Source organism: Dipodomys spectabilis, unplaced genomic scaffold, assembly GCF_019054845.1.
Source record: "Dipodomys spectabilis isolate Male_0828 unplaced genomic scaffold, ASM1905484v1 ptg000262l, whole genome shotgun sequence".
NCBI lineage: Eukaryota > Metazoa > Chordata > Mammalia > Rodentia > Heteromyidae > Dipodomys > Dipodomys spectabilis.
In genome coordinates, this window is record NW_024870939.1 from 2,588,770 (window position 1) to 2,602,179 (window position 13,410).

Below are 13,410 nucleotides of genomic sequence, written 5' to 3' on the forward strand. Positions count from 1 at the left end.
AAACTAGCACTGGTGATTCCCATGTTTAATCCCAGCTATTCAGAAGACTGAGATCTGAGGATTGCAGTTCAAAGCTAGACTGGGCAGGAAAGTCTGTGAGACTTATTTCCAAAACAGCCAAATGGAGCCATGGCTCAAGTGGTAGAGTACAACCTTGAGCAAAAAAGCTTAGGGACAGAGCCCAGGCCCTAAGTTTAAGATATACATATACGTGTGTGTGTGTGTGTGTGTGTGTGTGTGTGTGTGTGTGTATTCCTGGTCTTGGTGACTAACACTAATAATACTAGCTACTCCAGAGGCTAAGATCTGAGAACCAGCCTGAGTAGATAAATCTGGGAATCTTATCTCCAAATAACCAGGTCAAAGCTGGAGGTTATGGTTCAAGTGACAGACCACCAACCATAAGGGCAAAAGGCAAGTGAAAGTGGAATACAAGGAACTGAGTTCTAACTCTAGTAAGGTGTGTGTGTGTGTGTGTGTGTGTGTGTGTGTGTGTGTGTGTGTGTGTGTGTGTGTGTGTGTGTGTTTAAGCACAAATGTTTTAAAGGCCACAAATAGTACATGAAGCCTGAGCTTTAAAGCTTAGCTAATTAATGAGTTAGGAAGACCTCTTATTTCTACTGTCATAGATAAATTTTTAAGAAAAAGGGGCTGGCCTGAAATAATTATTTTATTTCTAAATATTCTTTAGTTATATGGAAGCTACTAAAAAAGATAAGGCATAGATCTTTGTAGAGACTGTTTTATGGTTTTTTTTTTTTTTTTTTTGGATCCAGTTGTGGGGCCTGAACTCTGGGCCTAGGCACTGTCCCTCAGCTCTTCAGCTCAAGGCTAGCACTCTACCACTTGAGCCACAGCATCACTTCTGGCTTTTTTCTTTTTGCTTATGTGGTGCTAAGGAATCGAACCCAGGGCCTCAGGCATGCAAGGCAAGCGCTCTACCACTGAACCACCTTCTCAGCCCTGTTTTATGTTTTATGTATCAATCATTCATACCATATCTGCCATCTATTTTACTATTCTTTCTGTGAGTGCCATAGTAGGAAGCTACATTCACAACGAACATGCTCATACTTGAACTTGAGCATAACACCTCTCATCTAGAGGACAAGCTAGAGCTTTTTATCTGGTGGTCTGATTTATACTTTCATAATTCTTTTTCTTTTCTTGTTATTATAAAGATCATGTACAGAGGAGTTATAGAATTCTTCTTTCTTCTTCCTCTTCTTCTTCTACCCCTCCTCCTGCTCCTTCTCCTCCTTCTCCTCCTGCTTCTTCAACTTTACTATTTAGACCTCTGAATTGTTTCATTTCCCCTGAAAGGCTCATTCTTCTGTGCCATCAGGAGAACTAGGCAAGAGAAGAAACACAGTTCTGTGGATAGTGACTTAATAAGGAAAGATGTAGTGTTTTGCACTATGAGCAGAAGCTGGCCACCCCCAGGCTCTTTGATGACCTCTTAGAGGTTTTCATTATTTGTCTCAGATCTCATGGTGCAATTTCTTTTTTTTATCATGTGAGTTTCCCAGTCAATCATCCCACGGTATCTTCTCTTGTGTTAGCCTCACTCCATGAACCATAATGCTCACTCTAATGTACACACACACACTCACACACACACACACACACACACACACACACACGTACTTGACAAGCTCTATACTGAGTCCTTCAGGAAAAGCTGTGTCACCCTACTGCAAGTACAGATTTGGACCAGAAAGATAAGCAGGGATGAATTAGTGAGAGCCGGAGCCCTCACTCCCTGGCTGTTACAGTGGCGATAAGTCGTGAGAGCCTCAAAGAACAAGGGACCCTCCTGTCCCTTCTTCCTCCTGGAGGCTGGCTGCCATGTTGCCTGTGGAAGGAGCTGTGTAGGGCGAACATTCACATGCTGGTCTCAGTCTTTAGGACAAAGGAAGCTTCATATATCCCTTTGTTTTCAAAGGGCATCTGGGTAATGTGGTAGCTGGTATAAGGACTGCACTTGGAAGAGTGAAGAGTGAATCTCAATGGAAACCAGAACACAAACAAGATGAAGGTCCTCTTCCCTGCTCACTATTTCCAAAGCAGTCATCATCCCATCACCTAAAAATTGCTCTTGTAGAACCCACAAAGATATGGGTAGAAAGGAGGTATAAGAATGATCCAGGGAAAAAGGAACCCTAGTGCCTGTTGGTGGGAATGTAAACTGGTACAACCACTCTGGATAGCAGTCTGGAGTTTCCTCGATAAAACCAAACAAAGATCTTTCCTACAACTCAGCCATATCACTCCTAGGCATCTACCCTGAACAGCAAAAGCCAGTTAATGATAAAGACATCTGTACATTCATATTTGTTGCCACACTATTCACAACAAGAAAGATAGGCCCTACAATAGATGAGGGAATCCAAAAAATGTGGTACACAGTGGAGTTTTACACAGCCACTAGAAAGAATAAAATGATGCCATTTACAGGGAAATGGATAAAACAACACCAAATCATGTTAAGTGAGGTAGGCCAAGCTCAGAGAGATACACAGTGCATGATTTCTCTGAAATGAGGAAATTAGACCTAAAATACACTGGGATATGATAAATTATGCAGGATTCTAGATATTCACACACTATGAGACCAGAAAAAGGGGATACCCAGAGGAGAGAAACACAAAGGTGGTGCAATGCCTACATGCCTCTTTATATTTATAAAAAAATTATATGTGTGTATATCAAAATGAATTCCAAGGTATAGGAACAGGAGAGCTCTCTTTTTTATTTTTTATATTTTGGTGATGCTGTCTTCTTTTCTTAATATGTGGTGCATTATCTTTAGGAGGGTGAGGGAAGGGTACAGAGTTTGAAGGAAAGGGTGCAAAATTGCAGCAAGGGAGTTCACTGGATACTCATGAACTATGGAGATGGGAAGGAGGGACTCTGAGAGAGTGAGCAAATGGAAAACACCATACTAAAGGAAATGTATTCATTACATGACTCATGTAATTGTAATCCCACTGTACATTATCTTTAATATAACAATAAGGTAAAAAAAAACACAAAAGAAAAACAAATCAGGCCAAGAAAGAGCACACAGGGCATCTGGCAGCATTGAATGAAGCAAAAAAGTTGGCTAGTCGAGGAATGGATGCAGAGATTAGAGCCCAAGAAGGTGAGCAGCAACTTGGGGTCTGAGTGTTTAGGAGGAGTGGACCTGGTCCCTGAAGCAGCCTCTACCAGGGAGGGGGATGGGGCTTCTCCTGGCATTTCCAGGTTTACAGGATTCCCACAACCCTTCACAATCCCTTGCATCCTGGTGCTTCCTCTGCCTCTCAGTCATCTGGGCACCTACAGGGCCTGCCTGCACAAGTCTTATGGGAATGAAAGCAACTCCCTGATATTGAATTAAAAAAACATTTAAATCACTATGGTGATAGTGATAGAAATCACTATGGTCCACTTTCATGTCACCCCCTGGGACCTGTACCTGGAAGCACTGGGCCTGCTAGGGGAGGAGAACCAGACGCTGCATATTAGGGCAGAGGCTGCATGGCCTGCACCTCTGGGAAGAGTGTGGATGTGCCTAGGGATCTGCCAATGAGTATAAGGGGAGGAACAGAACTCAAGTGGCAACAGACACCTGATAGAAATACTAGCAAGAGATCCAGTGGGTAGATGGTTGAGCACAGAGGAAGGCATAGAAGTAGTGGCATTGAGGGGTCACCATGTCCAGGTCAGACCATGAAGTCCTCCCCGCCAGCCTCAGTGGCCACTGCTCTCTGCCTTTGTACATACCTGGCTATGGAGCAAATGGAGCATGTCACTGCCCCAATTCTCCTTACAGGACTATGCCCCAAACCTTTGCCCTCTGATTGTGCAGCTCCACTGCCAAGGAAGTGGATCAAAGTCTCAGATGTTTTTGCACATGTGACTTATGAGGAGGCCTGGAATTTTCCCCCTCCTTTCTGCTTCTGTTTTGACTGGTTTGGATAGACCTCGAGCCTTGCTTGAGCTGAGCTGCTGAGACAAGCTGAAGTAAGCTAGCCCTGGCACTTTGACAGGCCACCTAGGACACTTACAGAGCTCTCCTAAGACCGGAAGAGCTGCCTAGCCAGGCCTAGGGAGAAACACTACTGTTCCACAGCCTCACTAGTGATATATATGTCTAACACTTTCCTAGGCATTTTAGAAACAAAACACAGCACTTCAAAAAAGGAGACAACAAAACTGCAGAATCTATGTCTTACCACCACACAGGCTAGAGTCAGATATGCACAAAAAATGATCTTTAATGATTTAAACTACAGAAATGTCAGGAACTGAGTGTTAACCATAGCATGATAAACTGGATATATATGTATGTGATTAAGTATTACAGCCCCCTTTCCTGAGGAGAAGAGATGTGGTATGTTAAATGGATTATACCAATAGCCATTGGCCACGGGGTCAGGTCCCAAAAGCCTTCGTGTGTCTTTCAAAAGCCCATATGCTGGTATAAGGCCTGGGCACCTTGCCGCACTACACTGGTCACAAGGACAACTTCATTGTAAGCCTGGTCCCGGGCAAACTAGAGAAGAGTCCTGACCAGGGCTTTTGCTATTCCTTCTCCTCGGTGCTCCAAAGCCACGGTGAGTCGAAACAGCTCCAACTGCTTCTTCCCCAAGGGGGGATCCCTGACAGGCTGGGCAGCCACCATGCCCACCACCTGCCCCCCACACTCAGCCACCCAGAAGCAGGAGCCAGGTGTGCTCAGGTAGTGTTTGGTGATATCAGCCATGTCTGTGTGCAAACATTTAGCCACATGTGTTTTCCAGGGATATCTGGCATAGAGCCAGAGGAGCAGGAGCAGGGTGAAGCAGCAGACAATGGCCAGAAGCCATGAGCCAGAGAACAAGAGCATGGCAAGAGGCAGCCCAACTAAGAGCAGCAGGCTTTGAGGCCACGCCAGCATGAGACGGAAGGTGGCAGGGCTGTTTCCTTCCATGCCGCTGATAAACAACTCCAGCACCCTTTTGTGGTCCCGCTCCTGGTACTTGCGGATGTGATATGGAGCCATGGAGAGACGTCTATGACTTGAAATCTCAGGGTTCACCAGCCAGGACTTGATCTATCTGCACACCTTCCCTACAGCCCTGTAGGAGACAGAGAATACCAGGTGAGTGAGCTCCTTGCTTCTCAGGCCCCAGGAGCCATAGAGAGCCTGCTCAAGGCCATTTCTTTCTGCTGTCACTCAGGAAGAAACATGACCTCACCACTGGGAGAAGGTGTGAGTTCAGAAACAGCTGGTTGAAACCCTAAGTTCTTCCCCTTTCTAGCTGGGAAGTATTTGGCAGGTGACTTCACCTCTCTAAGCCTGTGTGTTCACTGTAAGGTCCATTCCTGGACGGCGAACAGACCTCGATCTCGCCCAGTACCTGCATTACCTAGGCAACTGGGACACCTGGAAGAGGTCACATCCGCATCCGCTGAGGTCACATCTTAACCTGATGTGGCCACACCTTTCTCCCACCTTATCCCAAGTCCCTTTACCTGGACACACCCTTCCCCACCCCCTACCCTATATAAGGCCTAAACCGGGGCCAGACGTTCCTTTTTCTTTTGCCAGCCGCGTGGAGTGCCAACCTTGCCTGGTCCCAGCAGGTCTGCTGAATAAACCTACCCCTTACCTGAATACCACGTGCGTGGTGCAGTTCTTACTCGGCTACCTCTTTTTAAAAACCTAACATTCACAGGATAAAACATTCCTCACTTTAGGATCTTTTTGAGGATCTTGCATGAAATTCATACACATACCTATCTTCCCTTCCTCTCTCTCCCTCTTGTCCCATGAGGAGAAACTTCATGGTACATTGCAGCGCACATGGGCAGCAAAGACGGCGCTGAGAGGGAGTTGAGTGGGCAGAGCCCAATTTACTGTAGAGCACATGGGCAGCAAAGATGGCGCTGGGAGAGAGTAGAGTGGGCAGAGCCCAATTTGCCTTACCATCAGTGCCTAACCAGCCTGTGAAGGCTTAGGTGCATGATAGGGTGTGACCTTGACAGTGATTGGTTCCTCTTCCTCCCTTGCCATGCCACCCGCCCTTTTTGGCTTTAAAAAGGGCTGCTCTCTGTTAATAAACGAGTTTTCTACCTGCTGGATTTGGCTCCCCGCTGTGCCTGGTTGTCTCCCGGGCTGAGGGAGGCTGGGGAACGGGCACCGCACTTACCTTTCCTTGGACCCCGTCTGTCTTTTGTGGGACGGACGAAGACCCAACATCTGGCGCCCAACGTGGGGCATGAAAGGAAGATACCGGCCGAGGCTAAGCGGTCTCTCGGGGTAAGTGAAACCCTTAGTATGGGTAATGGTATCTCACAGAAGAAGGAGGAGGAGGCGGCAACATTAGGCCTAGAAGGAGTACAGGAGGACTTGGGAAATGAGAAGGAAAAGGAAAGGGTCAAATTCGACCGAGAACGCACTGAAACGTGCACAGTGGAAGTCAAAACAAGGGTGAAAGTTACCCCTTCTGACCCAGGTGATCCTGATGGTCCTAGGCCCCCTCCCTATTCCCCCAATTGGAGGGGAGGTATGGCTCTCTACGAGACCTGCAAGAGGGACCTGCAAGACCCGGATCCCTACCAACCTTCCACGGAGGAGCTGAGGGCCAGGGAAGTAACCTACTCGGAGACCTCCTCTGGAAAGGAAGGGCCACCCGAGAGCCCAGACTCTAGGCCACTGGATTCGCTTCCCCAAGTGTATCCGGTCAACCTGGCAGCAGGGGCTAACAGGCCCTTGGAATGGTATCCATGGGAAGCTAAGGATCTTAAAGAGCTCCGCAAGGCGGTGCTGGAGGATGGCCCAAACTCTCCCTGGGCCCAGACCCTATTAAAGGACATTGCTTATCACTTGTGTGTCCCTAAAGACTGGCTGGATGTGGCCAAAGCTGTTCTTACTAGTTCTCAGTTTATTAAATGGTGTGCTTTCTTTAAGGAGGAATGCAGAGTGCAAGCGGAGAGTAACCGGCAGGCTCAACCAGCGATACCTATTACTTATGCCATGTTAGCAGGGATGGGGGAAGGGTACTCCACTGGCGTCCAACAGGCCACCATACCTGGCCCGTACTGTGACCAGGTGAGGCAGGCAGGACTTGCTGCGTGGTATAAACTGGATGATGGGCCTACTGAGTCCCCCATGACAGGAGTGAGACAAAAACCGGGTGAGCCTCTACCTGATTTCATAGACAGAGTCCAACAGAGCGTTCACCGCAAGCTGCCGGCAGGGAACCTCTGAGATCAGTTTGTAAAGCTGCTGGTCTGGGAAGGAAGGAATGCAGACCACCGCATGGCCTGCGCGGGATTGAGAGTTCCCTGGGCAGATAGGTGGTGGCCTCACAGGATGTGGGAAAGCAACAGCACAAGTCCCAATCATTAGCTTTAGCTTTACAGGCTCAGGTGTCTGCAATGACTGAGGCTATTACTCAGGCGCTGGCAGCCCAGGGCCGAGGAACCCCAAGACCATCGGGGAGAAGGACTTGTTTTAAATGCGGGCAGGAGGGGCATTTTAAGAGAACTGTACACAACAATTCCCTGCCAACCGGCCGGGGGGGGGGGGGGGGGGCAAAATGCCCCCTACACCCTGCCCTAGGTGCAGGAAGGGATACCATTGGAAAAAGGATTGTCGATCCAAGTTTGATTTAGATGGGAAGCCTTTAAACTTGGGGAGGGGCAGCCTCCAGCCCCGTTAACTCAAGGAGGAACCTCCTCTGCTGTGAGGCCCAGGCAGCCTCGTGGCAGGGTGACCCAGGCCCATTGGACCGTCCCCCTGGTGGAAGGACTCCACCCTAAAATGAGTATTCTCATAGGCGGAAAGAGGTTTCACTGCTTAATTGACACTGGGGCAGATCGAACCATACTCAGGGAGGAGGAAGTGCCCTTGGACTGGAAGCTTGCACCTGGGCCCCGGATATTGGGGGTAGGGGGCAACTCCCAGTCCAAAGAGATGGTTGCCCTTATGACATGGACTAGCCCAGATGGAGAACAGGAAAAGATACGCCCTTTAGTGGCAAAGAACCTCACTGCCAATTTACTAGGGCAAGACATGCTAAGACAAATGGATGCCGTGGTCACTACAGACCATCGAGCATCCTATGATGATATCCTGGATGGGGAAGAAGCACAAAGGCTTAAACAGGATCTAGAGGGAGTTAAGGAAAAATGATTTTTTAACTTTCATAATTACAGAGAAGAACATAGGGGACCCGCTCAGGTGCACCCCCAATCCTAAAGGCCACTGCCCCCTGAGTACCTCCCATTAGGTGGAAGCTGGGAAGCCCAATCTGGGTGGAGCAGTGGCCATTGACCAAACCTAAACTTGTAGCCCTCCACCTTCTGGTGGAGGAACAGATAAACCTCGGGCATATTCGCCCTTCTATAAGTCCTTGGAACACACCCGTATTTTTTATTCAAAAAGCCTCCGGGGCTTGGCATCTGCTCCAAGACCTAAATGAAAGGATGGAACTAGTAGGAACGCCCCTAAGAGGCATGCCCTGGATATACCTTGGCTGTGATTGATATTAAAGATTGTTTTTTTTCTAACATTTTAAATTTTTCAAAAGGGGCAACTGAATCCAGATTTCAGAAGCACTGGGGACAACTAAACCCTAAGCTCCAAGTGAAAGTCAGGACCCCCTGACACAACAAGGGAGAGGACCTGACCTCCTAGTTACTATGGGCAGGGGATTTGGATGCGTTTTCCCAATAGGGGAGTCCGCTCCCATTTGGATCCCTGCCAGGAACCTTAAGTTTTTAACCAACAAGGAAAGAAAAACGGCCATGGCCGAGGCTTGTGTTTTAAAGAGAAAAGCCAAAAACACAATTACTAACCATCCCCAAGGGCAAGCAGCCCTTGAGAAGCTCTTGTGTTCTCTAACAATTGCAGATGGCGATACTCCAGCTGTTGGCTGTCCTGACTCCCAATCCGGTGAACGGCCCTATAGAATCTGCATCAACCTCAACAGGTGACCTGGGTAGTGATCAATGCTGGCAATGCAGAAATGGTCAATAGCACCACAAGAGAAGCTGTCCCTTCGACCTGGTGGCCTGACCTTCATTTTGATCACCACCCTATGGACTGTTTAATATTTTTGTAGGAGTTAATTATTTTAATGTTACCTGCTTTAATTGTTCTTTTACTAATTGCTTGTATAGCAGCATTGAATCCATACTTATTGTTAAACAGCCACCTTTTGTTATGCTTCCAGTTTAGATCTTGTCCAACCCCACAGGCAAATAGCTGGATTAGAACAATCCCCACCTCTGGACTCTGAAGTGGCAAAGACTGTTATCCCATCCTTCACTAATGTTAAAGGACTAGTAATGACATTTCCTGGCCTGGTAATGCTTTTGCTGATGGTTTTTCTATGCCTTCCTTGCATTATACGTGCACTGCAAAACTCTTATGAGCTTAGCCAGCCAGTTACATAAGATCAAGCTCCAAGTGAATGAATTTCCCCCTGAGAGGAATCGCAGCCAGAGACGGGTAAGAGGGGGTGTCAGTCCGACCAACCTAGGACAGGGCCTTCAGCTTCACTCTGAAGAAGTTCCCGGTGACGGGTAAGGCAGACAAGGTGATCCACCCAACCTAAGACAGGCGGGTTCACTTCTTTAAACAAAGACACAAAGACAGGGGAGATGTGAGATGTTGGGAGCCCTTGGGAACTGACAGTAAAGCTCAAAGGTCATCTTGACCCCTGTGCTAGCTTAAAGGCACATACAAGGAACTGGCTCAATTGAAATACACCAGGTGCCCAGGAATTAATTGAACTGCTTCGGACATTTCTTTTTTTTTTTTTTTTGGGTCCAGTCGTGGGGCCTGAACTCTGGGCCTGGGCGCTGTCCCTCAGCTCTTCAGCTCAAGGCTAGCGCTCTACCACTTGAGCCACAGCGCCACTTCCGGCTTTTTTTTCTTTTTGCTTATGTGGTGCTGAGAATCGAACCCAGGGCCTCAGGCATGCAAGGCAAGCGCTCTACCACTGAGCCACCTTCCCAGCCCCTGCTTCGGACATTTCTAACTGTGGTGGGGCTGATGTTTATTATTGTGCTAGGTGGGGATGTGAGGTAACTGGGACAGGCACAACGGCCCTCCCTATCCTAGTCTGGCAAATCTCGACCCCTAGACTTGCCTCAAACCCCCTGCATGGCCAATGCTATCTTATCAATGTAATCCTGTTAAAACTACCTTTACAGAGGAGGGAAAAGGATAACTGCCATTAAAACAAAAAAAAGGGGGAATCTGCAGAGCACATGGGCAGCAAAGATAGCGCTGGGAGAGAGTAGAGTGGGCAGAGCCCAATTTACCTTACCATCAGTGCCTAACCAGCCCTTGAAGGCTTAGGTGCATGGTAGGGTGTGACCTTGACAGTGATTGGTTCCTCTTCCTCCCTTGCCATGCCACCCGCCCTTGTTGGCTTTAAAAAGGGCTGCTCTCTGTTAATAAACGAGTTTTCTACCTGCTGGATTTGTCTCCCTGCTGTGTCTGATTGTCTCCCAGGCTAAGGGAGGCTGGGGACTGGGTGAGCACCGCACTTACCTTTCCTTGGACCCTGTCAGTCTTTCGTGGGATGGAGGAAGACCCAACAGTACATTGCCATGACTCCTTGTCACGGGACTTTCCTATGTAACCGGCTTTTTGTTTCCTCTCCAGAGTCCAGAATCTTGTGTTTCTTTTCCAACTTGTTTATACAGGGCTTGTCTGCAGACATGGCAAGGAACTAAACACAACATACTCCACTCCTGAGTCCCTGAAGGTCCTGGGCAGTCCCAGGGGACCCTACCCCCCTGATCACCTCTCACCTTCTAGAGTAGAGAGCGTCCAGCATGGCCTCAGCCTCCAAGTGGCATCTAGAAGAGACTGTGTGGGTCCTGTCTGATCTCTAGGGAGCAGATCCGGGTTAGTGCCTGAATAGCTTTCTCTTATGTAATCACAAAACTGCACATAAAGAACTGAGAAGTGAGAGTAAAAATCCAAATCCATTCGCCCCATGATTCTTGCAGAACCCCTGCCAAAGTGCTTGCACAGTCATGGGAGGCCTGCCAGCCCTCTTGTTCCTTTTAGGCTGCAGTGTTTCTCACTAGATGCATATGGCCTCCAATTAGTTCCCTGAGCACACAGCTGGGCTTCTTGTGCTCAAGCTGAATCTGTTCTCAAACAAACAGATCCTAGTATTTGCCACACCATCCTCCACTCCTCCTCTCTGCCAACCCCCTTTCTGCACTGGTGTCAATATACCTGCTGTGTTGTAGGTGTCCTTCCAGTCCCCAGCAGAGCTAACGTCCAGCTGACAGGCCAGGACAATGGGAAATTGCTGTGAGCTCTGGATGTGTTAGCTAAGGGTGGGCCTCCTAAGTCAAACCAAGCACCACTGAAAGGCAATCCCTTCTCCATGGCCTCTCCTTCCTGGAAGGGATGATTTCTTTCCCACTGCAGCTCAGCCTCCTGGCGTGTTTCCTGCCCTGGTGAAGCATTTTAAGGCCCTGGCCTTCTCTAATGGCTCCTGAAGTACATGAAAGGGGAAGCCAGAATTTGCCAAGCCACGCTGGAAGAAAAGGCACTGATTTCTACTTCGCATAAAGGTATTGTTCAGTGGTTGAAGGCAGAGTACTTTGGTTCACGATAGTCATCAGATTAGCAAAGGCTCAAGTGTCATGATAGTGACTTGGACCAAAGCAAGGCAATCATTGCTGTGAGACCTGGATCTCCAAGAATTGCATTTGGGTTGAGAATGCCTCAAATGAGGATGGAGTTTTGGCAGGGGTCAGAGATGATGGCCAAGAATATGGCAAAGCATTTAGGGGGCAGGACCAATTTAGAAAGGTCAGGATGTGGCTGGAGGTGCTGCCTGCAGCCTCCTCAGGCAAACTGGATGCTGCAACCACAGGTTAAACCTGGATGAAGACAGCTGAGCCTTGTGATCCTCCATACCCTCTAAGTACTCAAAACAGATGTTTATCATTTCATATGAATAGTGTGTCCTCAGAACATTTTAATATTGCCCCTGACACTTGAATGGTAAGCAGAAGTTAACGTGGGAATGGGAGATGGGGAGGTGAAAACTCCAGGTGCAAGTGAGCACCCTAATGGGAGTCTGGGCAACATTAACCAGGCAGAAACCAAGTCCAAATAAGCAGGCAAGAAGCTGGTGCACTGTCCTCTTCCTCCCATAGGCTCTTAGTAACTGTATCTTCTCTAAAACCTTGCTTTACACTGAAGCTCTAGTTCTTCTCAGGCATTAATATACATCTATACTTTTGAGGCCCTTTCCACAGGAGCCTGGGATTTATTTTCCTGACTCATTTCTTTATTCAGCATATAGCAAGTGAGTTCTTACCTTGTGTCATGCTCTCTTAGCACAACACACAAAGTATGACTGAGGTCATGGTCAGTGCTTGGAGACATCCAACCCAGAACTACTATGGTAGGAGGCTGAACCAGGCAATTAGGGCTTTGATGTAGGCCACCTACAAACTGGCTTGAGGAATTAGTGAATGGAATTGCTCCTCAAACTGACATGTCCATGAACAAAGGTAGCCGGCTGAAGATGGGTTTGACAAAGTACTTAGTGGTATTTGGTGCTTGCTGTTATCTTTCTTTTGACACTGATGTCATTGGATATCAGATGCTCTTCTGCCCTCATTGAAGCTGTGGCTTCCTTGTCCCCTACCCACTAAAGCTGAGGAATTCCCAATGTCAGTAAATGTTAACTGGTCAATCTCAAAGTATCTCCCATTCCTAGCTGTTGCAACTACAATTCACATCAGGATCCAGCAATCTCAGGGCAATCTGAACAGAGATCCTGTCCCCAGGATGCTAGCACTATAAAGGAAATTGAGGATTGATGTGATCCCAGGAAACTGGATCTCAAGCAGAAATGGAGATCTACTGCATGCCCACACTTCCAGACAACCCAACGGTACAAGAGCTCCTTTGTGAGGCCAAATAGGGCAGCAACCCAAATACAGGAGGTGGACACTGGGAGATGTTGGTGACTGCCACTCTCACAGATAGAAGGAACACAATGCTCCCAGGATCTGGGGGACTGATTTGCCTATGACCACTGTTCACCATGGGGGAATTTGTCCTTAGTGGAGCATGGGTACTGGTGGGCAGCAGCAAGTGTTTACACACCTCTGAACTCATGGATTTACAAAGACACTAAGATCTCAGAGTGAATATTCTGAGTGCCCACTTCCCACCTGCCCACTTCCTCCTACCTGTCCCATAATAAGCTCATTATGGGAGCTTATTATGGGACAGGTAGGAGGAAGACTAGGATTGCTTTGATGGGCAATGGGGAACAATGTTAGAGGAGATGAGAGAACACACTCTAGTTTTGGACCTCTGACAGCTGAATAAATTTCTCATTGATATCTAAAACAAGTGAGTCACTTTCCTAGTGCAGGTTT

At 47.9% G+C, this 13,410-nt stretch overlaps 1 pseudogene; it reads right to left on the reverse strand.

Moving 5' to 3' along the window:
• Positions 1–4,330: 4,330 nt before the first annotated feature.
• On the reverse strand, positions 4,331–5,105 carry LOC122125210 (annotated as a pseudogene).
• Positions 5,106–13,410: the final 8,305 nt, after the last annotated feature.